Here is a 26,104-nt window from a genome sequence, read left to right as displayed (position 1 = left end):
GGGACGGTTTCAATATCGTAATATCGGGGGAGAGACAGGCCGGTACAGAAGGCAGCTCTCAACCCACATCATGGTTATGGGGCTAGGACCGTTGCCCAGGGTGTGTGTGCAGGCGTAAACGAAGCCACCTAACTCGAAGGAAAACCTCGGTTGAGAGCCTGTGCTGCAGGTAAAACAGCTGCTCCTGAGGGTGGCAGCATTTTGTTGTGTGCGTGCGTGAGAGCACTGCAAGGGAGTCCAGACCCATTTTCCCTGTGGGACTCAGGCCCCGGCAGAAGACAGAACACGACTCCCCACTTGTTTCATGAAGCTAGCACTGCGGCCCCACTTTTGCATGGAAGTCTAATAGCAAGCGTTCTTTATTATTATTATTATGAAATGTTTTTATTGTTATGTTATTCCCCATACATTACATCATTAGTTTTAGATATAGTGTTCCATGATTCCTTGTTTGTGCATAACACCCAGTGCTCCATGCAGATCGTGCCCTGCTCAATACCCATCACCAGGCTAACCCATCCTCCCACCCCCCTCCCCTCTAGAACCCTCAGTTTGTTTCTCAGAGTCCATCGTCTCTCATGGTTCTTCTCCCCCTCTGATTTTCCCCCCTTCATTCTTCCCCTCCTGCTACATTCTTCTTCTTCTTTTCTTCTTTCTTAACATATATTGCATTATTTGTTTCAGAGGTACAGATCTGAGATTCAACAGTCTTGCACAATTCACAGCGCTTACCAGAACACATACCCTCCCCGGTGTCCAACACCCAGTGACCCCATCCCTCCCACCCCAGCCCCCACTCCAGCAACCCTCAGTTTGTTTCCTGAGATTAAGAATTCCTCATATCAGTGAGGTCATATGATACATGTCTTTCTCTGTTTGACTTATTTCGCTCAGCATGATACCCTCCAGTTCCATCCACGTCGTTGCAGATGGCAAGATCTCATTCCTTTTGATGGCTGCATAATATTCCATTGTGTATATATATATATATATATATATATATATATATATACCCCCTCTTCTTTATCCATTCATCTGTTGGTGGACATCTTGGCTCTTTCCACAGTTTGTCTATTGTGGACATTAATGGCAAGCGTTCTAACTCGGAGAAACAACACTGAAGAGAAACCGTGCTTTAGCTACCGACGACCTCTGTGTGGGAGGAAGCAGTTTAGGGTGTACGGTGGGTGAGAGCCTGGGGACGGGTTCCGTTTCGTAAAATCGAGGGAGAGACAGGCCGGAGAGAAGGCAGCTCTCAACTCACACCATGGCTATGGGGTTAGTACCGTTGCCCCGGGTGTGTGTGCAGGCTTCATGAAAACCGCCTAACTCGAAGGAAAAACTCGCTGGAGAATCCATGCTTCAGCTAAAAGAGCCGCTCTTGAAGGTGGAAGCATTATGTTGTGTGCGTGCATGAGAGCCCTGCAAGGGAGTCCAAAGCTTTTTGTGAGTGAGCCTCAGGCCCCAGCAGAAGGCAGAACACGACTCCCCATGTGTTTCATCACGCTAGCACGGCAGCCCCACTTTTGCATGGAAGTCTAACAGCTAGTGTTCTCACTCGAAGAAACAACACTGTAGAGAAACCCTGCTTTAGCTACCGTCGACCTCTAGATGGAGGAAGTATTACACGGAGTACCGTGGCTGAGAGCCTGGGGGACGGGTTCCATACGTGAAACCAAGGGAGAAATAGGTCCGGGCAGAAGGCACCTCTGGACTCAGCTCTTGTTACCTGAAGCTAACACTACTGCTCCATGTGTGCTTGGAATGCTATGTGCTCGACACTGACTGGGAAGAAACAAGCCTGTCAAGAATCCCAGCTGCAGCTCATTCGCCTACCAGGCTACTAACACCAAGAATCAATGCTGTGGCGTTACTGCGCCTTAGCTAACATTGCCGTTCCTGAAGCCGCAGGAGTTGTATAGTGCTCGTGTATGAGAGACCGGGGAAAGGGTCCCAGACGTGAAATGGAGTGAGAAACAGGCCGGTGCGGAAGGCAGCTCTCAACTCACCTCTTGTTTATGAGGCTAGTACCCTTGCCCCGGGTGTGCCTGCAGGCCATAAGCCAACCACCTAACTCAAAGGAACAACTCTGTAGGGAATTCCTGCTTCGGCTAAAAGAGCCATGCCTCAGGGTGGACGCATTGTGTGGTGTGCATGCGTGAGTGCACAGCAAGTGAGTCCAAAACCATTTTCCTTGTGAGACCCAGGCCCCGCAAGAAGCCAGAACACGACTCCCCACTGGCTCCATGAAACTAGTACTGCGGCCCCACTTTTGAATGGAAGTCTAATAGCTAGCTTTCTAACTCGAAGAAACAACACTGTAGAGAAACCGTGCTTTAGCTACCGTCGACCTCTCTGTGGGCGAAGCAGTTTAGGGTGTACTGTGGCTGAGAGCCTGGGGACGGTTTCAATATCGTAATATCGGGGGAGAGACAGGCCGGTACAGAAGGCAGCTCTCAACCCACATCATGGTTATGGGGCTAGTACCGTTGCCCAGGGTGTGTGTGCAGGCGTAAACGAAGCCACCTAACTCGAAGGAAAAACTCGGTTGAGAGCCTGTGCTGCAGGTAAAACAGCTGCTCCTGAGGGTGGCAGCATTTTGTTGTGTGCGTGCGTGAGAGCACTGCAAGGGAGTCCAGACCCATTTTCCGTGTGGGACTCAGGCCCCGGCAGAAGACAGAACACGACTCCCCACTTGTTTCATGAAGCTAGCACTGCGGCCCCACTTTTGCATGGAAGTCTAATAGCAAGCGTTCTTTATTATTATTATTAATAAATGTTCTTATTGTTATGTTATTCCCCATACATTACATCATTAGTTTTAGATATAGTGTTCCATGATTCCTTGTTTGTGCATAACACCCAGTGCTCCATGCAGATCGTGCCCTGCTCAATACCCATCACCAGGCTAACCCATCCTCCCACCCCCCTCCCCTCTAGAACCCTCAGTTTGTTTCTCAGAGTCCATCGTCTCTCATGGTTCTTCTCCCCCTCCGATTTTCCCCCCTTCATTCTTCCCCTCCTGCTACATTCTTCTTCTTCTTTTCTTCTCTCTTAACATATATTGCATTATTTGTTTCAGAGGTACAGATCTGAGATTCAACAGTCTTGCACAATTCACAGCGCTTACCAGAACACATACCCTCCCCGGTGTCCAACACCCAGTGACCCCATCCCTCCCACCCCAGCCCCCACTCCAGCAACCCTCAGTTTGTTTCCTGAGATTAAGAATTCCTCATATCAGTGAGGTCATATGATACATGTCTTTCTCTGTTTGACTTATTTCGCTCAGCATGATACCCTCCAGTTCCATCCACGTCGTTGCAGATGGCAAGATCTCATTCCTTTTGATGGCTGCATAATATTCCATTGTGTATATATATATATATATACCCCCTCTTCTTTATCCATTCATCTGTTGGTGGACATCTTGGCTCTTTCCACAGTTTGGCTATTGTGGACATTAATGGCAAGCGTTCTAACTCGGAGAAACAACACTGAAGAGAAACCGTGCTTTAGCTACCGATGACCTCTGTGTGGGAGGAAGCAGTTTAGGGTGTACGGTGGGTGAGAGCCTGGGGACGGGTTCCGTTTCGTAAAATCGAGGGAGAGACAGGCCGGAGAGAAGGCAGCTCTCAACTCACACCATGGCTATGGGGCTAGTACCGTTGCCCCGGGTGTGTGTGCAGGCTTCATGAAAACCGCCTAACTCGAAGGAAAAACTCGCTGGAGAATCCATGCTTCAGCTAAAAGAGCCGCTCTGGAAGGTGGAAGCATTATGTTGTGTGCGTGCATGAGAGCCCTGCAAGGGAGTCCAAAGCTTTTTGTGAGTGAGCCTCAGGCCCCAGCAGAAGGCAGAACACGACTCCCCATGTGTTTCATCACGCTAGCACGGCAGCCCCACTTTTGCATGGAAGTCTAACAGCTAGTGTTCTCACTCGAAGAAACAACACTGTAGAGAAACCCTGCTTTAGCTACCGTCGACCTCTAGATGGAGGAAGTATTTCACGGAGTACCGTGGCTGAGAGCCTGGGGGACGGGTTCCATACGTGAAACCAAGGGAGAAATAGGTCCGGGCAGAAGGCACCTCTGGACTCAGCTCTTGTTACCTGAAGCTAACACTACTGCTCCATGTGTGCTTGGAATGCTATGTGCTCGACACTGACTGGGAAGAAACAAGCCTGTCAAGAATCCCAGCTGCAGCTCATTCGCCTACCAGGCTACTAACACCAAGAATCAATGCTGTGGCGTTACTGCGCCTTAGCTAACATTGCCGTTCCTGAAGCCGCAGGAGTTGTATAGTGCTCGTGTATGAGAGACCGGGGAAAGGGTCCCAGACGTGAAATGGAGTGAGAAACAGGCCGGTGCGGAAGGCAGCTCTCAACTCACCTCTTGTTTATGAGGCTAGTACCCTTGCCCCGGGTGTGCCTGCAGGCCATAAGCCAACCACCTCACTCAAAGGAACAACTCTGTAGGGAATTCCTGCTTCGGCTAAAAGAGCCATGCCTCAGGGTGGACGCATTGTGTGGTGTGCATGCGTGAGTGCACAGCAAGTGAGTCCAAAACCATTTTCCTTGTGAGACCCAGGCCCCGCAAGAAGCCAGAACACGACTCCCCACGGGCTCCATGAAACTAGTACTGCGGCCCCACTTTTGAATGGAAGTCTAATAGCTAGCTTTCTAACTCGAAGAAACAACACTGTAGAGAAACCGTGCTTTAGCTACCGTCGACCTCTCTGTGGGCGAAGCAGTTTAGGGTGTACTGTGGCTGAGAGCCTGGGGACGGTTTCAATATCGTAATATCGGGGGAGAGACAGGCCGGTACAGAAGGCAGCTCTCAACCCACATCATGGTTATGGGGCTAGTACCGTTGCCCAGGGTGTGTGTGCAGGCGTAAACGAAGCCACCTAACTCGAAGGAAAAACTCGGTTGAGAGCCTGTGCTGCAGGTAAAACAGCTGCTCCTGAGGGTGGCAGCATTTTGTTGTGTGCGTGCGTGAGAGCACTGCAAGGGAGTCCAGACCCATTTTCCGTGTGGGACTCAGGCCCCGGCAGAAGACAGAACACGACTCCCCACTTGTTTCATGAAGCTAGCACTGCGGCCCCACTTTTGCATGGAAGTCTAATAGCAAGCGTTCTTTATTATTATTATTAATAAATGTTTTTATTGTTATGTTATTCCCCATACATTACATCATTAGTTTTAGATATAGTGTTCCATGATTCCTTGTTTGTGCATAACACCCAGTGCTCCATGCAGATCGTGCCCTGCTCAATACCCATCACCAGGCTAACCCATCCTCCCACCCCCCTCCCCTCTAGAACCCTCAGTTTGTTTCTCAGAGTCCATCGTCTCTCATGGTTCTTCTCCCCCTCCGATTTTCCCCCCTTCATTCTTCCCCTCCTGCTACATTCTTCTTCTTCTTTTCTTCTCTCTTAACATATATTGCATTATTTGTTTCAGAGGTACAGATCTGAGATTCAACAGTCTTGCACAATTCACAGCGCTTACCAGAACACATACCCTCCCCGGTGTCCAACACCCAGTGACCCCATCCCTCCCACCCCAGCCCCCACTCCAGCAACCCTCAGTTTGTTTCCTGAGATTAAGAATTCCTCATATCAGTGAGGTCATATGATACATGTCTTTCTCTGTTTGACTTATTTCGCTCAGCATGATACCCTCCAGTTCCATCCACGTCGTTGCAGATGGCAAGATCTCATTCCTTTTGATGGCTGCATAATATTCCATTGTGTATATATATATATATATATATATGTATATATATACCCCCTCTTCTTTATCCATTCGTCTGTTGGTGGACATCTTGGCTCTTTCCACAGTTTGGCTATTGTGGACATTAATAGCAAGCGTTCTAACTCGGAGAAACAACACTGAAGAGAAACCGTGCTTTAGCTACCGACGACCTCTGTGTGGGAGGAAGCAGTTTAGGGTGTACGGTGGGTGAGAGCCTGGGGACGGGTTCCGTTTCGTAAAATCGAGGGAGAGACAGGCCGGAGAGAAGGCAGCTCTCAACTCACACCATGGCTATGGGGCTAGTACCGTTGCCCCGGGTGTGTGTGCAGGCTTCATGAAAACCGCCTAACTCGAAGGAAAAACTCGCTGGAGAATCCATGCTTCAGCTAAAAGAGCCGCTCTTGAAGGTGGAAGCATTATGTTGTGTGCGTGCATGAGAGCCCTGCAAGGGAGTCCAAAGCTTTTTGTGAGTGAGCCTCAGGCCCCAGCAGAAGGCAGAACACGACTCCCCATGTGTTTCATCACGCTAGCACGGCAGCCCCACTTTTGCATGGAAGTCTAACAGCTAGTGTTCTCACTCGAAGAAACAACACTGTAGAGAAACCCTGCTTTAGCTACCGTCGACCTCTAGATGGAGGAAGTATTACACGGAGTACCGTGGCTGAGAGCCTGGGGGACGGGTTCCATACGTGAAACCAAGGGAGAAATAGGTCCGGGCAGAAGGCACCTCTGGACTCAGCTCTTGTTACCTGAAGCTAACACTACTGCTCCATGTGTGCTTGGAATGCTATGTGCTCGACACTGACTGGGAAGAAACAAGCCTGTCAAGAATCCCAGCTGCAGCTCATTCGCCTACCAGGCTACTAACACCAAGAATCAATGCTGTGGCGTTACTGCGCCTTAGCTAACATTGCCGTTCCTGAAGCCGCAGGAGTTGTATAGTGCTCGTGTATGAGAGACCGGGGAAAGGGTCCCAGACGTGAAATGGAGTGAGAAACAGGCCGGTGCGGAAGGCAGCTCTCAACTCACCTCTTGTTTATGAGGCTAGTACCCTTGCCCCGGGTGTGCCTGCAGGCCATAAGCCAACCACCTCACTCAAAGGAACAACTCTGTAGGGAATTCCTGCTTCGCCTAAAAGAGCCATGCCTCAGGGTGGACGCATTGTGTGGTGTGCATGCGTGAGTGCACAGCAAGTGAGTCCAAAACCATTTTCCTTGTGAGACCCAGGCCCCGCAAGAAGCCAGAACACGACTCCCCACGGGCTCCATGAAACTAGTACTGCGGCCCCACTTTTGAATGGAAGTCTAATAGCTAGCTTTCTAACTCGAAGAAACAACACTGTAGAGAAACCGTGCTTTAGCTACCGTCGACCTCTCTGTGGGCGAAGCAGTTTAGGGTGTACTGTGGCTGAGAGCCTGGGGACGGTTTCAATATCGTAATATCGGGGGAGAGACAGGCCGGTACAGAAGGCAGCTCTCAACCCACATCATGGTTATGGGGCTAGGACCGTTGCCCAGGGTGTGTGTGCAGGCGTAAACGAAGCCACCTAACTCGAAGGAAAAACTCGGTTGAGAGCCTGTGCTGCAGGTAAAACAGCTGCTCCTGAGGGTGGCAGCATTTTGTTGTGTGCGTGCGTGAGAGCACTGCAAGGGAGTCCAGACCCATTTTCCGTGTGGGACTCAGGCCCCGGCAGAAGACAGAACACGACTCCCCACTTGTTTCATGAAGCTAGCACTGCGGCCCCACTTTTGCATGGAAGTCTAATAGCAAGCGTTCTTTATTATTATTATTAATAAATGTTTTTATTGTTATGTTATTCCCCATACATTACATCATTAGTTTTAGATATAGTGTTCCATGATTCCTTGTTTGTGCATAACACCCAGTGCTCCATGCAGATCGTGCCCTGCTCAATACCCATCACCAGGCTAACCCATCCTCCCACCCCCCTCCCCTCTAGAACCCTCAGTTTGTTTCTCAGAGTCCATCGTCTCTCATGGTTCTTCTCCCCCTCCGATTTTCCCCCCTTCATTCTTCCCCTCCTGCTACATTCTTCTTCTTCTTTTCTTCTCTCTTAACATATATTGCATTATTTGTTTCAGAGGTACAGATCTGAGATTCAACAGTCTTGCACAATTCACAGCGCTTACCAGAACACATACCCTCCCCGGTGTCCAACACCCAGTGACCCCATCCCTCCCACCCCAGCCCCCACTCCAGCAACCCTCAGTTTGTTTCCTGAGATTAAGAATTCCTCATATCAGTGAGGTCATATGATACATGTCTTTCTCTGTTTGACTTATTTCGCTCAGCATGATACCCTCCAGTTCCATCCACGTCGTTGCAGATGGCAAGATCTCATTCCTTTTGATGGCTGCATAATATTCCATTGTGTATATATATATATATATATATATATATATATATATATATACCCCCTCTTCTTTATCCATTCATCTGTTGGTGGACATCTTGGCTCTTTCCACAGTTTGGCTATTGTGGACATTAATAGCAAGCGTTCTAACTCGGAGAAACAACACTGAAGAGAAACCGTGCTTTAGCTACCGACGACCTCTGTGTGGGAGGAAGCAGTTTAGGGTGTACGGTGGGTGAGAGCCTGGGGACGGGTTCCGTTTCGTAAAATCGAGGGAGAGACAGGCCGGAGAGAAGGCAGCTCTCAACTCACACCATGGCTATGGGGCTAGTACCGTTGCCCCGGGTGTGTGTGCAGGCTTCATGAAAACCGCCTAACTCGAAGGAAAAACTCGCTGGAGAATCCATGCTTCAGCTAAAAGAGCCGCTCTGGAAGGTGGAAGCATTATGTTGTGTGCGTGCATGAGAGCCCTGCAAGGGAGTCCAAAGCTTTTTGTGAGTGAGCCTCAGGCCCCAGCAGAAGGCAGAACACGACTCCCCATGTGTTTCATCACGCTAGCACGGCAGCCCCACTTTTGCATGGAAGTCTAACAGCTAGTGTTCTCACTCGAAGAAACAACACTGTAGAGAAACCCTGCTTTAGCTACCGTCGACCTCTAGATGGAGGAAGTATTACACGGAGTACCGTGGCTGAGAGCCTGGGGGACGGGTTCCATACGTGAAACCAAGGGAGAAATAGGTCCGGGCAGAAGGCACCTCTGGACTCAGCTCTTGTTACCTGAAGCTAACACTACTGCTCCATGTGTGCTTGGAATGCTATGTGCTCGACACTGACTGGGAAGAAACAAGCCTGTCAAGAATCCCAGCTGCAGCTCATTCGCCTACCAGGCTACTAACACCAAGAATCAATGCTGTGGCGTTACTGCGCCTTAGCTAACATTGCCGTTCCTGAAGCCGCAGGAGTTGTATAGTGCTCGTGTATGAGAGACCGGGGAAAGGGTCCCAGACGTGAAATGGAGTGAGAAACAGGCCGGTGCGGAAGGCAGCTCTCAACTCACCTCTTGTTTATGAGGCTAGTACCCTTGCCCCGGGTGTGCCTGCAGGCCATAAGCCAACCACCTCACTCAAAGGAACAACTCTGTAGGGAATTCCTGCTTCGGCTAAAAGAGCCATGCCTCAGGGTGGACGCATTGTGTGGTGTGCATGCGTGAGTGCACAGCAAGTGAGTCCAAAACCATTTTCCTTGTGAGACCCAGGCCCCGCAAGAAGCCAGAACACGACTCCCCACGGGCTCCATGAAACTAGTACTGCGGCCCCACTTTTGAATGGAATTCTAATAGCTAGCTTTCTAACTCGAAGAAACAACACTGTAGAGAAACCGTGCTTTAGCTACCGTCGACCTCTCTGTGGGCGAAGCAGTTTAGGGTGTACTGTGGCTGAGAGCCTGGGGACGGTTTCAATATCGTAATATCGGGGGAGAGACAGGCCGGTACAGAAGGCAGCTCTCAACCCACATCATGGTTATGGGGCTAGTACCGTTGCCCAGGGTGTGTGTGCAGGCTTAAACACAGCCACCTAACTCGAAGGAAAAACTCGGTTGAGAGCCTGTGCTGCAGGTAACACAGCTGCTCCTGAGGGTGGCAGCATTTTGTTGTGTGCATGCGTGAGAGCACTGCAAGGGAGTCCAGACCCATTTTCCGTGTGGGACTCAGGCCCCGGCAGAAGACAGAACACGACTCCCCACTTGTTTCATGAAGCTAGCACTGCGGCCCCACTTTTGCATGGAAGTCTAACAGCAAGCGTTCTTTATTATTATTATTAATAAATGTTTTTATTGTTATGTTATTCCCCATACATTACATCATTAGTTTTAGATATAGTGTTCCATGTTTCCTTGTTTGTGCATAACACCCAGTGCTCCATGCAGATCGTGCCCTGCTCAATACCCATCACCAGGCTAACCCATCCTCCCACCCCCCTCCCCTCTAGAACCCTCAGTTTGTTTCTCAGAGTCCATCGTCTCTCATGGTTCTTCTCCCCCTCCGATTTTCCCCCCTTCATTCTTCCCCTCCTGCTACATTCTTCTTCTTCTTTTCTTCTCTCTTAACATATATTGCATTATTTGTTTCAGAGGTACAGATCTGAGATTCAACAGTCTTGCACAATTCACAGCGCTTACCAGAACACATACCCTCCCCGGTGTCCAACACCCAGTGACCCCATCCCTCCCACCCCAGCCCCCACTCCAGCAACCCTCAGTTTGTTTCCTGAGATTAAGAATTCCTCATATCAGTGAGGTCATATGATACATGTCTTTCTCTGTTTGACTTATTTCGCTCAGCATGATACCCTCCAGTTCCATCCACGTCGTTGCAGATGGCAAGATCTCATTCCTTTTGATGGCTGCATAATATTCCATTGTGTATATATATATGTATATATATATATATATATATATACCCCCTCTTCTTTATCCATTCATCTGTTGGTGGACATCTTGGCTCTTTCCACAGTTTGGCTATTGTGGACATTAATAGCAAGCGTTCTAACTCGGAGAAACAACACTGAAGAGAAACCGTGCTTTAGCTACCGACGACCTCTGTGTGGGAGGAAGCAGTTTAGGGTGTACGGTGGGTGAGAGCCTGGGGACGGGTTCCGTTTCGTAAAATCGAGGGAGAGACAGGCCGGAGAGAAGGCAGCTCTCAACTCACACCATGGCTATGGGGCTAGTACCGTTGCCCCGGGTGTGTGTGCAGGCTTCATGAAAACCGCCTAACTCGAAGGAAAAACTCGCTGGAGAATCCATGCTTCAGCTAAAAGAGCCGCTCTGGAAGGTGGAAGCATTATGTTGTGTGCGTGCATGAGAGCCCTGCAAGGGAGTCCAAAGCTTTTTGTGAGTGAGCCTCAGGCCCCAGCAGAAGGCAGAACACGACTCCCCATGTGTTTCATCACGCTAGCACGGCAGCCCCACTTTTGCATGGAAGTCTAACAGCTAGTGTTCTCACTCGAAGAAACAACACTGTAGAGAAACCCTGCTTTAGCTACCGTCGACCTCTAGATGGAGGAAGTATTACACGGAGTACCGTGGCTGAGAGCCTGGGGGACGGGTCCCATACGTGAAACCAAGGGAGAAATAGGTCCGGGCAGAAGGCACCTCTGGACTCAGCTCTTGTTACCTGAAGCTAACACTACTGCTCCATGTGTGCTTGGAATGCTATGTGCTCGACACTGACTGGGAAGAAACAAGCCTGTCAAGAATCCCAGCTGCAGCTCATTCGCCTACCAGGCTACTAACACCAAGAATCAATGCTGTGGCGTTACTGCGCCTTAGCTAACATTGCCGTTCCTGAAGCCGCAGGAGTTGTATAGTGCTCGTGTATGAGAGACCGGGGAAAGGGTCCCAGACGTGAAATGGAGTGAGAAACAGGCCGGTGCGGAAGGCAGCTCTCAACTCACCTCTTGTTTATGAGGCTAGTACCCTTGCCCCGGGTGTGCCTGCAGGCCATAAGCCAACCACCTCACTCAAAGGAACAACTCTGTAGGGAATTCCTGCTTCGGCTAAAAGAGCCATGCCTCAGGGTGGACGCATTGTGTGGTGTGCATGCGTGAGTGCACAGCAAGTGAGTCCAAAACCATTTTCCTTGTGAGACCCAGGCCCCGCAAGAAGCCAGAACACGACTCCCCACGGGCTCCATGAAACTAGTACTGCGGCCCCACTTTTGAATGGAAGTCTAATAGCTAGCTTTCTAACTCGAAGAAACAACACTGTAGAGAAACCGTGCTTTAGCTACCGTCGACCTCTCTGTGGGCGAAGCAGTTTAGGGTGTACTGTGGCTGAGAGCCTGGGGACGGTTTCAATATCGTAATATCGGGGGAGAGACAGGCCGGTACAGAAGGCAGCTCTCAACCCACATCATGGTTATGGGGCTAGTACCGTTGCCCAGGGTGTGTGTGCAGGCGTAAACGAAGCCACCTAACTCGAAGGAAAAACTCGGTTGAGAGCCTGTGCTGCAGGTAAAACAGCTGCTCCTGAGGGTGGCAGCATTTTGTTGTGTGCGTGCGTGAGAGCACTGCAAGGGAGTCCAGACCCATTTTCCGTGTGGGACTCAGGCCCCGGCAGAAGACAGAACACGACTCCCCACTTGTTTCATGAAGCTAGCACTGCGGCCCCACTTTTGCATGGAAGTCTAATAGCAAGCGTTCTTTATTATTATTATTAATAAATGTTTTTATTGTTATGTTATTCCCCATACATTACATCATTAGTTTTAGATATAGTGTTCCATGATTCCTTGTTTGTGCATAACACCCAGTGCTCCATGCAGATCGTGCCCTGCTCAATACCCATCACCAGGCTAACCCATCCTCCCACCCCCCTCCCCTCTAGAACCCTCAGTTTGTTTCTCAGAGTCCATCGTCTCTCATGGTTCTTCTCCCCCTCCGATTTTCCCCCCTTCATTCTTCCCCTCCTGCTACATTCTTCTTCTTCTTTTCTTCTTTCTTAACATATATTGCATTATTTGTTTCAGAGGTACAGATCTGAGATTCAACAGTCTTGCACAATTCACAGCGCTTACCAGAACACATACCCTCCCCAGTGTCCAACACCCAGTGACCCCATCCCTCCCACCCCAGCCCCCACTCCAGCAACCCTCAGTTTGTTTCCTGAGATTAAGAATTCCTCATATCAGTGAGGTCATATGATACATGTCTTTCTCTGTTTGACTTATTTCGCTCAGCATGATACCCTCCAGTTCCATCCACGTCGTTGCAGATGGCAAGATCTCATTCCTTTTGATGGCTGCATAATATTCCATTGTGTATATATATATATATATATATATATATATATATACCCCCTCTTCTTTATCCATTCATCTGTTGGTGGACATCTTGGCTCTTTCCACAGTTTGGCTATTGTGGACATTAATGGCAAGCGTTCTAACTCGGAGAAACAACACTGAAGAGAAACCGTGCTTTAGCTACCGACGACCTCTGTGTGGGAGGAAGCAGTTTAGGGTGTACGGTGGGTGAGAGCCTGGGGACGGGTTCCGTTTCGTAAAATCGAGGGAGAGACAGGCCGGAGAGAAGGCAGCTCTCAACTCACACCATGGCTATGGGGCTAGTACCGTTGCCCCGGGTGTGTGTGCAGGCTTCATGAAAACCGCCTAACTCGAAGGAAAAACTCGCTGGAGAATCCATGCTTCAGCTAAAAGAGCCGCTCTTGAAGGTGGAAGCATTATGTTGTGTGCGTGCATGAGAGCCCTGCAAGGGAGTCCAAAGCTTTTTGTGAGTGAGCCTCAGGCCCAGCAGAAGGCAGAACACGACTCCCCATGTGTTTCATCACGCTAGCACGGCAGCCCCACTTTTGCATGGAAGTCTAACAGCTAGTGTTCTCACTCGAAGAAACAACACTGTAGAGAAACCCTGCTTTAGCTACCGTCGACCTCTAGATGGAGGAAGTATTACACGGACTACCGTGGCTGAGAGCCTGGGGGACGGGTCCCATACGTGAAACCAAGGGAGAAATAGGTCCGGGCAGAAGGCACCTCTGGACTCAGCTCTTGTTACCTGAAGCTAACACTACTGCTCCATGTGTGCTTGGAATGCTATGTGCTCGACACTGACTGGGAAGAAACAAGCCTGTCAAGAATCCCAGCTGCAGCTCATTCGCCTACCAGGCTACTAACACCAAGACTCAATGCTGTGGTGTTACTGCGCCTTAGCTAACATTGCCGTTCCTGAAGCCGCAGGAGTTGTATAGTGCTCGTGTATGAGAGACCGGGGAAAGGGTCCCAGACGTGAAATGGAGTGAGAAACAGGCCGGTGCGGAAGGCAGCTCTCAACTCACCTCTTGTTTATGAGGCTAGTACCCTTGCCCCGGGTGTGCCTGCAGGCCATAAGCCAACCACCTAACTCAAAGGAACAACTCTGTAGGGAATTCCTGCCTCGGCTAAAAGAGCCATGCCTCAGGGTGGACGCATTGTGTGGTGTGCATGCGTGAGTGCACAGCAAGTGAGTCCAAAACCATTTTCCTTGTGAGACCCAGGCCCCGCAAGAAGCCAGAACACGACTCCCAACGGGCTCCATGAAACTAGTACTGCGGCCCCACTTTTGAATGGAAGTCTAATAGCTAGCTTTCTAACTCGAAGAAACAACACTGTAGAGAAACCGTGCTTTAGCTACCGTCGACCTCTCTGTGGGCGAAGCAGTTTAGGGTGTACTGTGGCTGAGAGCCTGGGGACGGTTTCAATATCGTAATATCGGGGGAGAGACAGGCCGGTACAGAAGGCAGCTCTCAACCCACATCATGGTTATGGGGCTAGGACCGTTGCCCAGGGTGTGTGTGCAGGCTTAAACGAAGCCACCTAACTCGAAGGAGAAACTCGGTTGAGAGCCTGTGCTGCAGGTAAAACAGCTGCTCCTGAGGGTGGCAGCATTTTGTTGTGTGCGTGCGTGAGAGCACTGCAAGGGAGTCCAGACCCATTTTCCGTGTGGGACTCAGGCCCCGGCAGAAGACAGAACACGACTCCCCACTTGTTTCATGAAGCTAGCACTGCGGCCCCACTTTTGCATGGAAGTCTAATAGCAAGCGTTCTTTTTTATTATTATTATGAAATGTTTTTATTGTTATGTTAATCCCCATACATTACATCATTAGTTTTAGATATAGTGTTCCATGATTCCTTGTTTGTGCATAACACCCAGTGCTCCATGCAGATCGTGCCCTGCTCAATACCCATCACCAGGCTAACCCATCCTCCCACCCCCCTCCCCTCTAGAACCCTCAGTTTGTTTTTCAGAGTCCATCGTCTCTCATGGTTCTTCTCCCCCTCCGATTATCCCCCCTTCATTCTTCCCCTCCTGCTACATTCTTCTTCTTCTTTTTTCTTTCTTAACATATATTGCATTATTGGTTTCAGAGGTATAGATCTGAGATTCAACAGTCTTGCACAATTCACAGCGCTTACCAGAACACATACCCTCCCCAGTGTCCAACACCCAGTGACCCCATCCCTCCCACCCCAGCCCCCACTCCAGCAACCCTCAGTTTGTTTCCTCAGATTAAGAATTCCTCATATCAGTGAGGTCATATGATACATGTCTTTCTCTGTTTGACTTATTTCGCTCAGCATGATACCCTCCAGTTCCATCCACGTCGTTGCAGATGGCAAGATCTCATTCCTTTTGATGGCTGCATAATATTCCATTGTATATATATATATATATATATATATATATATATATATACGCCCTCTTCTTTATCCATTCATCTGTTGGTGGACATCTTGGCTCTTTCCACCTTTTGGCTATTGTGGACATTAATAGCAAGCGTTCTAACTCGGAGAAACAACACTGAAGAGAAACCGTGCTTTAGCTACCGACGACCTCTGTGTGGGAGGAAGCAGTTTAGGGTGTACGGTGGGTGAGAGCCTGGGGACGGGTTCCGTTTCCTAAAATCGAGGGAGAGACAGGCCGCAGAGAAGGCAGCTCTCAACTCACACCATGGTTATGGGGCTAGTACCGTTGCCCCGGGTGTGTGTGCAGGCTTCATGAAAACCGCCTAACTCGAAGGAAAAACTCGCTGGAGAATCCATGCTTCAGCTAAAAGAGCCGCTCTGGAAGGTGGAAGCATTATGTTGTGTGCGTGCATGAGAGCCCTGCAAGGGAGTCCAAAGCTTTTTGTGAGTGAGCCTCAGGCCCCAGCAGAAGGCAGAACACGACTCCCCATGTGTTTCCTCACGCTAGCACGGCAGCCCCACTTTTGCATGGAAGTCTAACAGCTAGTGTTCTCACTCGAAGAAACAACACTGTGGAGAAACCCTGCTTTAGCCACCGTCGACCTCTAGATGGAGGAAGTATTACACGGAGTACCGTGGCTGAGAGCCTGGGGAACGGGTTCCATACGTGAAACCAAGGGAGAAATAGGTCCGGGCAGAAGGCACCTCTGGACTCAGCTCTTGCTACCTGAAGCTAACACTACTGCTCCATGTGTGCTTGGAATGCTATGTGCTCGACACTGACTGGGAAGAAACAAGCCTGTAAAGAATCCCAGCTGCAGCTCATTCGCCTACCAGGCTACTAACACCAAGAATCAATGCTGTGGCGTTACTGCGCCTTAGCTAACATTGCCGTTCCTGAAGCCGCAGGAGTTGGAGAGTGCTCGTGTATGAGAGACCGGGGAAAGGGTCTCAGACGTGAAATGGAGTTAGAAACAGGCCGGTGCGGAAGGCAGCTCTCAACTCGCCTCTTGTTTATGAGGCTAGTACCCTTGCCCCGGGTGTGCCTGCAGGCCATAAGCCAACCACCTCACTCAAAGGAACAACTCTGTAGGGAATTCCTGCTTCGGCTAAAAGAGCCATGCCTCAGGGTGGACGCATTGTGTGGTGTGCATGCGTGAGTGCACAGCAAGTGAGTCCAAAACCATTTTCCTTGTGAGACCCAGGCCCCGCAAGAAGCCAGAACACGACTCCCCACTGGCTCCATGAAACTAATACTGCGGCCCCGCTTTTGAATGGAAGTCTAATAGCTAGCTTTCTAACTCGAAGAAACAACACTGTAGAGAAACCGTGCTTTAGCTACCGTCGACCTCTCTGTGGGCGAAGCAGTTTAGGGTGTACTGTGGCTGAGAGCCTGGGGACGGTTTCAATATAGTAATATCGGGGGAGAGACAGGCCGGTACAGAAGGCAGCTCTCAACCCACATCATGGTTATGGGGCTAGGACCGTTGCCCAGGGTGTGTGTGCAGGCTTAAACGAAGCCACCTAACTCGAAGGAGAAACTCGGTTGAGAGCGTGTGCTGCAGGTAAAACAGCTGCTCCTGAGGGTGGCAGCATTTTGTTGTGTGCGTGCGTGAGAGCACTGCAAGGGAGTCCAGACCCATTTTCCGTGTGGGACTCAGGCCCCGGCAGAAGACAGAACACGACTCCCCACTTGTTTCATGAAGCTAGCACTGCGGCCCCACTTTTGCATGGAAGTCTAATAGCAAGCGTTCTTTATTATTATTATTAATAAATGTTTTTATTGTTATGTTATTCCCCATACATTACATCATTAGTTTTAGATATAGTGTTCCATGATTCCTTGTTTGTGCATAACACCCAGTGCTCCATGCAGATCGTGCCCTGCTCAATACCCATCACCAGGCTAACCCATCCTCCCACCCCCCTCCCCTCTAGAACCCTCAGTTTGTTTCTCAGAGTCCATCGTCTCTCATGGTTCTTCTCCCCCTCCGATTTTCCCCCCTTCATTCTTCCCCTCCTGCTACATTCTTCTTCTTCTTTTCTTCTCTCTTAACATATATTGCATTATTTGTTTCAGAGGTACAGATCTGAGATTCAACAGTCTTGCACAATTCACAGCGCTTACCAGAACACATACCCTCCCCAGTGTCCAACACCCAGTGACCCCATCCCTCCCACACCAACCCCGACTCCAGCAACCCTCAGTTTGTTTCCTGAGATTAAGAATTCCACATATCAGTGAGGTCATATGATACATGTCTTTCTCTGTTTGACTTATTTCGCTCAGCATGATACCCTCCAGTTCCATCCACGTCGTTGCAGATGGCAAGATCTCATTCCTTTCGATTGCTGCATAATATTCCATTGTATATATATATATATATATATATATATATATATATATATACGCCCTCTTCTTTATCCATTCATCTGTTGGTGGACATCTTGGCTCTTTCCACAGTTTGGCTATTGTGGACATTAATAGCAAGCGTTCTAACTCGGAGAAACAACACTGAAGAGAAACCGTGCTTTAGCTACCGACGACCTCTGTGTGGGAGGAAGCAGTTTAGGGTGTACGGTGGGTTAGAGCCTGGGGACGGGTTCCGTTTCCTAAAATCGAGGAAGAGACAGGCCGCAGAGAAGGCAGCTCTCAACTCACACCATGGTTATGGGGCTAGTACCGTTGCCCCGGGTGTGTGTGCAGGCTTCATGAAAACCGCCTAACTCGAAGGAAAATCTCGGTTGAGAGCCTGTGCTGCAGGTAAAACAGCTGCTCCTGAGGGTGGCAGCATTTTGTTGTGTGCGTGCGTGAGAGCACTGCAAGGGAGTCCAGACCCATTTTCCGTGTGGGACTCAGGCCCCGGCAGAAGACAGAACACGACTCCCCACTTGTTTCATGAAGCTAGCACTGCGGCCCCACTTTTGCATGGAAGTCTAATAGCAAGCGTTCTTTTTTATTATTATTATGAAATGTTTTTATTGTTATGTTAATCCCCATACATTACATCATTAGTTTTAGATATAGTGTTCCATGATTCCTTGTTTGTGCATAACACCCAGTGCTCCATGCAGATCGTGCCCTGCTCAATACCCATCACCAGGCTAACCCATCCTCCCACCCCCCTCCCCTCTAGAACCCTCAGTTTGTTTTTCAGAGTCCATCGTCTCTCATGGTTCTTCTCCCCCTCCGATTTTCCCCCCTTCATTCTTCCCCTCCTGCTACATTCTTCTTCTTCTTTTTTTCTTTCTTAACATATATTGCATTATTGGTTTCAGAGGTACAGATCTGAGATTCAACAGTCTTGCACAATTCACAGGACTTACCAGAACACATACCCTCCCCAGTGTCCAACACCCAGTGACCCCATCCCTCCCACCCCAGCCCCGACTCCAGCAACCCTCAGTTTGTTTCCTGAGATTAAGAATTCCTCATATCAGTGAGGTCATATGATACATGTCTTTCTCTGTTTGACTTATTTCGCTCAGCATGATACCCTCCAGTTCCATCCACGTCGTTGCAGATGGCAAGATCTCATTCCTTTTCATGGCTGCATAATATTCCATCGTATATATATATATATATATATATATATATATATATATACCCCCTCTTCTTTATCCATTCATCTGTTGGTGGACATCTTGGCTCTTTCCACAGTTTGGCTATTGTGGACATTAATAGCAAGCGTTCTAACTCGGAGAAACAACACTGAAGAGAAACCGTGCTTTAGCTACCGACGACCTCTGTGTGGGAGGAAGCAGTTTAGGGTGTACGGTGGGTGAGAGCCTGGGGACGGGTTCCGTTTCCTAAAATCGAGGGAGAGACAGGCCGCAGAGAAGGCAGCTCTCAACTCACACCATGGTTATGGGGCTAGTACCGTTGCCCCGGGTGTGTGTGCAGGCTTCATGAAAACCGCCTAACTCGAAGGAAAAACTCGCTGGAGAATCCATGCTTCAGCTAAAAGAGCCGCTCTGGAAGGTGGAAGCATTATGTTGTGTGCGTGCATGAGAGCCCTGCAAGGGAGTCCAAAGCTTTTTGTGAGTGAGCCTCAGGCCCCAGCAGAAGGCAGAACACGACTCCCCATGTGTTTCATCACGCTAGCACGGCAGCCCCACTTTTGCATGGAAGTCTAACAGCTAGTGTTCTCACTCGAAGAAACAACACTGTAGAGAAACCCTGCTTTAGCCACCGTCGACCTCTAGATGGAGGAAGTATTACACGGAGTACCGTGGCTGAGAGCCTGGGGAACGGGTTCCATACGTGAAACCAAGGGAGAAATAGGTCCGGGCAGAAGGCACCTCGGGACTCAGCTCTTGCTACCTGAAGCTAACACTACTGCTCCATGTGTGCTTGGAATGCTATGTGCTCGACACTGACTGGGAAGAAACAAGCCTGTAAAGAATCCCAGCTGCAGCTCATTCGCCTACCAGGCTACTAACACCAAGAATCAATGCTGTGGCGTTACTGCGCCTTAGCTAACATTGCCGTTCCTGAAGCCGCAGGAGTTGGATAGTGCTCGTGTATGAGAGACCGGGGAAAGGGTCCCAGACGTGAAATGGAGTGAGAAACAGGCCGGTGCGGAACGCAGCTCTCAACTCACCTCTTGTTTATGAGGCTAGTACCCTTGCCCCGGGTGTGCCTGCAGGCCATAAGCCAACCACCTCACTCAAAGGAACAACTCTGTAGGGAATTCCTGCTTCGGCTAAAAGAGCCATACCTCAGGGTGGACGCATTGTGTGGTGTGCATGCGTGAGTGCACAGCAAGTGAGTCCAAAACCATTTTCCTTGTGAGACCCAGGCCCCGCAAGAGGCCAGAACACGACTCCCCACTGGCTCCATGAAACTAGTACTGCGGCCCCGCTTTTGAATGGAAGTCTAATAGCTAGCTTTCTAACTCGAAGAAACAACACTGTAGAGAAACCGTGCTTTAGCTACCGTCGACCTCTCTGTGGGCGAAGCAGTTTAGGGTGTACTGTGGCTGAGAGCCTGGGGACGGTTTCAATATCGTAATATCGGGGGAGAGACAGGCCGGTACAGAAGGCAGCTCTCAACCCACATCATGGTTATGGGGCTAGGACCGTTGCCCAGGGTGTGTGTGCAGGCTTAAACGAAGCCACCTAACTCGAAGGAAAAACTCGGTTGAGAGCCTGTGCTGCAGGTAAAACAGCTGCTCCTGAGGGTGGCAGCATTTTGTTGTGTGCGTGCGTGAGAGCACTGCAAGGGAGTCCAGACCCATTTTCCGTGTGGGACTCAGGCCCCGGCAGAAGACAGAACACGACTCCCCACTTGTTTCATGAAGCTAGCACTGCGGCCCCACTTTTGCATGGAAGTCTAATAGCAAGCGTTCTTTTTTATTATTATTATGAAATGTTTTTATTGTTATGTTAATCCCCATACATTACATCATTAGTTTTAGATATAGTGTTCCATGATTCCTTGTTTGTGCATAACACCCAGTGCTCCATGCAGATCGTGCCCTGCTCAATACCCATCACCAGGCTAACCCATCCTCCCACCCCCCTCCCCTCTAGAACCCTCAGTTTGTTTTTCAGAGTCCATCGTCTCTCATGGTTCTTCTCCCCCTCCGATTTTCCCCCCTTCATTCTTCCCCTCCTGCTACATTCTTCTTCTTCTTTTTTTCTTTCTTAACATATATTGCATTATTGGTTTCAGAGGTACAGATCTGAGATTCAACAGTCTTGCACAATTCACAGCGCTTACCAGAACACATACCCTCCCCAGTGTCCAACACCCAGTGAACCCATCCCTCCCACCCCAGCCCCGACTCCAGCAACACTCAGTTTGTTTCCTGAGATTAAGAATTCCTCATATCAGTGAGGTCATATGATACATGTCTTTCTCTGTTTGACTTATTTCGCTCAGCATGATACCCTCCAGTTCCATCCACGTCGTTGCAGATGGCAAGATCTCATTCCTTTTGATGGCTGCATAATATTCCATTGTATATATATATATATATATATATATATATATATATATACCCCCTCTTCTTTATCCATTCATCTGTTGGTGGACATCTTGGCTCTTTCCACAGTTTGGCTATTGTGGACATTAATAGCAAGCGTTCTAACTCGGAGAAACAACACTGAAGAGAAACCGTGCTTTAGCTACCGACGACCTCTGTGTGGGAGGAAGCAGTTTAGGGTGTACGGTGGGTGAGAGCCTGGGGACGGGTTCCGTTTCCTAAAATCGAGGGAGAGACAGGCCGCAGAGAAGGCAGCTCTCAACTCACACCATGGTTATGGGGCTAGTACCGTTGCCCCGGGTGTGTGTGCAGGCTTCATGAAAACCGCCTAACTCGAAGGAAAAACTCGCTGGAGAATCCATGCTTCAGCTAAAAGAGCCGCTCTTGAAGGTGGAAGCATTATGTTGTGTGCGTGCATGAGAGCCCTGCAAGGGAGTCCAAAGCTTTTTGTGAGTGAGCCTCAGGCCCCAGCAGAAGGCAGAACACGACTCCCCATGTGTTTCATCACGCTAGCACGGCAGCCCCACTTTTGCATGGAAGTCTAACAGCTAGTGTTCTCACTCGAAGAAACAACACTGTAGAGAAACCCTGCTTTAGCCACCGTCGACCTCTAGATGGAGGAAGTATTACACGGAGTACCGTGGCTGAGAGCCTGGGGAACGGGTTCCATACGTGAAACCAAGGGAGAAATAGGTCCGGGCAGAAGGCACCTCGGGACTCAGCTCTTGCTACCTGAAGCTAACACTACTGCTCCATGTGTGCTTGGAATGCTATGTGCTCGACACTGACTGGGAAGAAACAAGCCTGTAAAGAATCCCAGCTGCAGCTCATTCGCCTACCAGGCTACTAACACCAAGAATCAATGCTGTGGCGTTACTGCGCCTTAGCTAACATTGCCGTTCCTGAAGCCGCAGGAGTTGGATAGTGCTCGTGTATGAGAGACCGGGGAAAGGGTCCCAGACGTGAAATGGAGTGAGAAACAGGCCGGTGCGGAAGGCAGCTCTCAACTCACCTCTTGTTTATGAGGCTAGTACCCTTGCCCCGGGTGTGCCTGCAGGCCATAAGCCAACCACCTCACTCAAAGGAACAACTCTGTAGGGAATTCCTGCTTCGGCTAAAAGAGCCATACCTCAGGGTGGACGCATTGTGTGGTGTGCATGCGTGAGTGCACAGCAAGTGAGTCCAAAACCATTTTCCTTGTGAGACCCAGGCCCCGCAAGAAGCCAGAACACGACTCCCCACTGGCTCCATGAAACTAGTACTGCGGCCCCGCTTTTGAATGGAAGTCTAATAGCTAGCTTTCTAACTCGAAGAAACAACACTGTAGAGAAACCGTGCTTTAGCTACCGTCGACCTCTCTGTGGGCGAAGCAGTTTAGGGTGTACTGTGGCTGAGAGCCTGGGGACGGTTTCAATATCGTAATATCGGGGGAGAGACAGGCCGGTACAGAAGGCAGCTCTCAACCCACATCATGGTTATGGGGCTAGGACCGTTGCCCAGGGTGTGTGTGCAGGCGTAAACGAAGCCACCTAACTCGAAGGAAAAACTCGGTTGAGAGCCTGTGCTGCAGGTAAAACAGCTGCTCCTGAGGGTGGCAGCATTTTGTTGTGTGCGTGCGTGAGAGCACTGCAAGGGAGTCCAGACCCATTTTCCGTGTGGGACTCAGGCCCCGGCAGAAGACAGAACACGACTCCCCACTTGTTTCATGAAGCTAGCACTGCGGCCCCACTTTTGCATGGAAGTCTAATAGCAAGCGTTCTTTTTTATTATTATTATGAAATGTTTTTATTGTTATGTTAATCCCCATACATTACATCATTAGTTTTAGATATAGTGTTCCATGATTCCTTGTTTGTGCATAACACCCAGTGCTCCATGCAGATCGTGCCCTGCTCAATACCCATCACCAGGCTAACCCATCCTCCCACCCCCCTCCCCTCTAGAACCCTCAGTTTGTTTTTCAGAGTCCATCGTCTCTCATGGTTCTTCTCCCCCTCCGATTTTCCCCCCTTCATTCTTCCCCTCCTGCTACATTCTTCTTCTTCTTTTTTTCTTTCTTAACATATATTGCATTATTGGTTTCAGAGGTACAGATCTGAGATTCAACAGTCTTGCACAATTCACAGCGCTTACCAGAACACATACCCTCCCCAGTGTCCAACACCCAGTGACCCCATCCCTCCCACCCCAGCCCCGACTCCAGCAACCCTCAGTTTGTTTCCTGAGATTAAGAATTCCTCATATCAGTGAGGTCATATGATACATGTCTTTCTCTGTTTGACTTATTTCGCTCAGCATGATACCCTCCAGTTCCATCCACGTCGTTGCAGATGGCAAGATCTCATTCCTTTTGATGGCTGCATAATATTCCATTGTATATATATATATATATATACCCCCTCTTCTTTATCCATTCATCTGTTGGTGGACATCTTGGCTCTTTCCACAGTTTGGCTATTGTGGACATTAATAGCAAGCGTTCTAACTCGGAGAAACAACACTGAAGAGAAACCGTGCTTTAGCTACCGACGACCTCTGTGTGGGAGGAAGCAGTTTAGGGTGTACGGTGGGTGAGAGCCTGGGGACGGGTTCCGTTTCCTAAAATCGAGGGAGAGACAGGCCGCAGAGAAGGCAGCTCTCAACTCACACCATGGTTATGGGGCTAGTACCGTTGCCCCGGGTGTGTGTGCAGGCTTCATGAAAACCGCCTAACTCGAAGGAAAAACTCGCTGGAGAATCCATGCTTCAGCTAAAAGAGCCGCTCTGGAAGGTGGAAGCATTATGTTGTGTGCGTGCATGAGAGCCCTGCAAGGGAGTCCAAAGCTTTTTGTGAGTGAGCCTCAGGCCCCAGCAGAAGGCAGAACACGACTCCCCATGTGTTTCCTCACGCTAGCACGGCAGCCCCACTTTTGCATGGAAGTCTAACAGCTAGTGTTCTCACTCGAAGAAACAACACTGTAGAGAAACCCTGCTTTAGCTACCGTCGACCTCTAGATGGAGGAAGTATTACACGGAGTACCTTGGCTGAGAGCCTGGGGAACGGGTTCCATACGTGAAACCAAGGGAGAAATAGGTCCGGGCAGAAGGCACCTCGGGACTCAGCTCTTGCTACCTGAAGCTAACACTACTGCTCCATGTGTGCTTGGAATGCTATGTGCTCGACACTGACTGGGAAGAAACAAGCCTGTAAAGAATCCCAGCTGCAGCTCATTCGCCTACCAGGCTACTAACACCAAGAATCAATGCTGTGGCGTTACTGCGCCTTAGCTAACATTGCCGTTCCTGAAGCCGCAGGAGTTGGATAGTGCTCGTGTATGAGAGACCGGGGAAAGGGTCCCAGACGTGAAATGGAGTGAGAAACAGGCCGGTGCGGAAGGCAGCTCTCAACTCACCTCTTGTTTATGAGGCTAGTACCCTTGCCCCGGGTGTGCCTGCAGGCCATAAGCCAACCACCTCACTCAAAGGAACAACTCTGTAGGGAATTCCTGCTTCGGCTAAAAGAGCCATGCCTCAGGGTGGACGCATTGTGTGGTGTGCATGCGTGAGTGCACAGCAAGTGAGTCCAAAACCATTTTCCTTGTGAGACCCAGGCCCCGCAAGAAGCCAGAACACGACTCCCCACTGGCTCCATGAAACTAGTACTGCGGCCCCGCTTTTGAATGGAAGTCTAATAGCTAGCTTTCTAACTCGAAGAAACAACACTGTAGAGAAACCGTGCTTTAGCTACCGTCGACCTCTCTGTGGGCGAAGCAGTTTAGGGTGTACTGTGGCTGAGAGCCTGGGGACGGTTTCAATATCGTAATATCGGGGGAGAGACAGGCCGGTACAGAAGGCAGCTCTCAACCCACATCATGGTTATGGGGCTAGGACCGTTGCCCAGGGTGTGTGTGCAGGCTTAAACGAAGCCACCTAACTCGAAGGAAAAACTCGGTTGAGAGCCTGTGCTGCAGGTAAAACATCTGCTCCTGAGGGTGGCAGCATTTTGTTGTGTGCGTGCGTGAGAGCACTGCAAGGGAGTCCAGACCCATTTTCCGTGTGGGACTCAGGCCCCGGCAGAAGACAGAACACGACTCCCCACTTGTTTCATGAAGCTAGCACTGCGGCCCCACTTTTGCATGGAAGTCTAATAGCAAGCGTTCTTTTTTATTATTATTATGAAATGTTTTTATTGTTATGTTAATCCCCATACATTACATCATTAGTTTTAGATATAGTGTTCCATGATTCCTTGTTTGTGCATAACACCCAGGGCTCCATGCAGATCGTGCCCTGCTCAATACCCATCACCAGGCTAACCCATCCTCCCACCCCCCTCCCCTCTAGAACCCTCAGTTTGTTTTTCAGAGTCCATCGTCTCTCATGGTTCTTCTCCCCCTCCGATTTTCCCCCCTTCATTCTTCCCCTCCTGCTACATTCTTCTTCTTCTTTTTTTCTTTCTTAACATATATTGCATTATTGGTTTCAGAGGTACAGTTCTGAGATTCAACAGTCTTGCACAATTCACAGCGCTTACCAGAACACATACCCTCCCCAGTGTCCAACACCCAGTGACCCCATCCCTCCCACCGCAGCCCCCATTCCAGCAACCCTCAGTTTGTTTCCTGAGATTAAGAATTCCTCATATCAGTGAGGTCATATGATACATGTCTTTCTCTGTTTGACTTATTTCGCTCAGCATGATACCCTCCAGTTCCATCCACGTCGTTGCAGATGGCAAGATCTCATTCCTTTTCATGGCTGCCTA

This window comes from Halichoerus grypus, chromosome 11, assembly GCF_964656455.1.
Source record: "Halichoerus grypus chromosome 11, mHalGry1.hap1.1, whole genome shotgun sequence".
In the NCBI taxonomy this organism is placed as follows: Eukaryota; Metazoa; Chordata; class Mammalia; order Carnivora; family Phocidae; genus Halichoerus; species Halichoerus grypus.
This window is presented reverse-complemented; position numbering follows the sequence as displayed.